Below are 3380 nucleotides of genomic sequence, written 5' to 3' on the forward strand. Positions count from 1 at the left end.
ATGCAGGTACCCTTGCTCCTTGGTGCAAGGCTGAGTGCGCTGCCACCCACAAGTGTGCCGGCACAGAGAGAGAGCAGGACTGTGCCACATGTCAGTAAATATTGTGCGTTCCTTGCCCTCGTCATTTGACACAGCTCAGCAAGTTGTCTTGCTGCGTTGCTCTCCGTCTAATCATGATAAATATGGCTCATAGTGTGCAACTATGAACATATGAAACACAGAGAACAAGGGTACAACCTAACGTAACACTGCTATCTTACCCCGCGACGCTTGATATACCGAAGCACGAGACGAGCACGCTGGAGCTGCGGAGTCAGGGATGTCTCCTGCCAGGGCCGGCTCTAGGGCGGTGCGATCGGTGCCACCGCACTGGGCGCTGACTTGGGTGGGGGCACCAGGTTTATTGTTTGCACGAGACGAGCACGCTGGAGCTGCGGAGTCATGGATGTCTCCTGCCAGGGCCGGCTCTAGGGCGGTGCGATCGGTGCCACCGCACTGGGCGCTGACTTGGGTGGGGGCACCAGGTTTATTGTTTGCACGAGACGAGCACGCTGGAGCTGCGGAGTCATGGATGTCTCCTGCCAGGGCCGGCTCTAGGGCGGTGCGATCGGTGCCACCGCAATGGGCGCTGACATGGATGGGGGCACCAGGTTTATTGTTTGCATGAGACGAGCATGCTGGAGCTGCGGAGTCATGAATGTCTCCAGCCAGGGCCGGCTCTAGGGCGGTGCGATCGGTGCCACCGCACTGGGCGCTGACTTGGGTGGGGGCACCAGGTTTATTGCTTGCACGAGACGAGCACGCTGGAGCTGCGGAGTCATGGATGTCTCCTGCCAGGGCCGGCTCTCGGACAGTGCGATCGGTGCCACCGCACTGAGCGCTGACTTGGGTGGGGGCACCAGGTTTATTGTTTGCACGAGACGAGCACGCTGAAGCTGCGGAGTCATGGATGTCTCCAGCCAGGGCCGGCTCTAGGGCGGTGCGATTGGTGCCACCGCACTGAGCGCTGACTTGGGTGGGGGCACCAGGTTTATTGTTTGCACGAGACGAGCACGCTGGAGCTGCGGAGTCATGGATGTCTCCTGCCAGGGCCGGCTCTCGGACAGTGCGATCGGTGCCACCGCACTGAGCGCTGACTTGGGTGGGGGCACCAGGTTTATTGTTTGCACGAGACAAGCACGCTGGAGCTGCGGAGTCATGGATGTCTCCTGCCAGGGCCGGCTCTAGGGCGGTGCGATCGGTGCCACCGCAATGGGCGCTGACATGGATGGGGGCACCAGGTTTATTGTTTGCATGAGACGAGCATGCTGGAGCTGCGGAGTCAGGGATGTCTCCAGCCAGGGCCGGCTCTAGGGCGGTGCGATCGGTGCCACCGCACTGAAGGCTGACTTGGGTGGGGGCACCAGGTTTATTGTTTGCATGAGACGAGCACGCTGGAGCTGCGGAGTCATGGATGTCTCCTGCCAGGGCCGGCTCTAGGGCGGTGCGATCGGTGCCACCGCAATGGGCGCTGACATGGATGGGGGCACCAGGTTTATTGTTTGCACGAGACGAGCACGCTGAAGCTGCGGAGTCATGAATGTCTCCAGCCAGGGCCGGCTCTAGGGCGGTGCGATTGGTGCCACCGCACTGGTCGCTGACTTGGGTGGGGGCACCAGGTTTATTGTTTGCACGAGACAAGCACGCTGGAGCTGCGGAGTCATGGATGTCTCCTGCCAGGGCCGGCTCTAGGGCGGTGCGATCGGTGCCACCGCACTGGGCGCTGACTTGGGTGGGGGCACCAGGTTTATTGTTTTAAAAGCACCAGATGCCATTGTTCCTTTTCAAGCATCAATAAAAATGTCACGATAACTCCGGTGATTAATGTTCTTCCTGGTGACAGACCGGAGCTTTGTCTGGTAGAGGATGTTTTGACTCATCATAGCCAAGAGGGTTAATATGCCTGCTGCAAAAAAAGTGTCTCATTCAGATTACAAAGTGCATACACTATAAATAGGTCAATGGGTTATGGATTTGCCAAAGAGATGCTTTTGTTACCTGCACTTTAAAAGTTAAAATCCTAATGTAGAGCAGTGAGCTATTAACTGTCCTCAAAGAGCTGCATGCAAACTGCAAGGAATACATTACAGCTACATGTTTTTTGCCCAGTCTTTCCTTATCCTAACATTGTGAAAAGGGTTAATTTGGGAAGAAATCAGTTCTTATCATTAATGAAAACCTCTAACAATAGTGTTACATTTTAAATTCTGAATTGGTGCGTTTTCAGACCTAGGACTCTTAAACTATACTGCCTACCAGTATGGACGACTTGTAGGCCTCTGTCTTATGTAAGATTTCCTATACACTGATTTACACACATATGATTGTCTCCGTGCAACGTAAGTGTGATGTGAAGTGTTCTGACACCTTACACTGGTATGAGTGGTGCTGTAAAATTAAATGAATCTAAGAGACAGTGGTTATGGAGACTTGGGGGGCGCTGGCAAATGGTAGAAGTGAGAGAATCCATGGCGAGGTGGTCATTGGGGGGGGTGGGGGCACCAACAACGATTGTCGCACTGGGCACCACCAGTACTAAAGCCGGCCCTGTCTCCAGCTGGCACATCTGGTGGTCGTGCCTCAAGCAGATTATGGGTTACCCTATGCAAGGCACACAAGCTGTCATTCGACTGGGCCCTTGAGAGGAAATAGCAAGAGGCATGATTTAAACAACAGGGGTTCTGGTAAACTGTTTAATAACTGCTGCCAAACAGTTAACCGCAGCCCAGTGGAAGAAATTCGATGCCCAACAGTAATAGATTGTCACCAAGCTTTGGAATGCAATCTCAATGGAAATGTAGGATTTGAACAGCCACCACAAACTTTTTAAACAGACTTGGCGACCCTTAACAGACACTTTGCTTGGCATTGACAACTGCTTCACCAGACCATATAGACCAAGAGTCTGGACCTGAACTGTTAACACGACATGGGGCAGAATTATGAAATGCACAAAATGTGTCAACAATGTGTTATGGAGAAGCATTCCTGCATGTGTGAGGGGGAGGAGGTTGGGAAGACAATCTCATATGACATGGAATGCAGCGATTGATGCGCTTCTTTTTGCTCAATGTAAAACATTTACGACAAAAGTGTTGTACAAGATCTTCCGGGTTTTTCCGACCGAGGCACCAAATTCGATCACCCCAGCCATGACTGTGCCCACATTAGACTAGGGGGACGTGCTACATCTCAGGTCCCCGGGGTACATGCTATATCTCAGGTCTCTGGGGTACACGCTATATCTCAGGTCTCTGGGGTACGCCTTATATCTCAGGTCTCTGGGGTATGCGCTATATCTCAGGTCTCTGGGGTACGCCTTATATCTCAGGTCTCTGGGG

The sequence above is a fragment of the Triturus cristatus genome, chromosome 4_2 (genome assembly GCF_964204655.1).
Source record: "Triturus cristatus chromosome 4_2, aTriCri1.1, whole genome shotgun sequence".
Taxonomy (NCBI): Eukaryota; Metazoa; Chordata; class Amphibia; order Caudata; family Salamandridae; genus Triturus; species Triturus cristatus.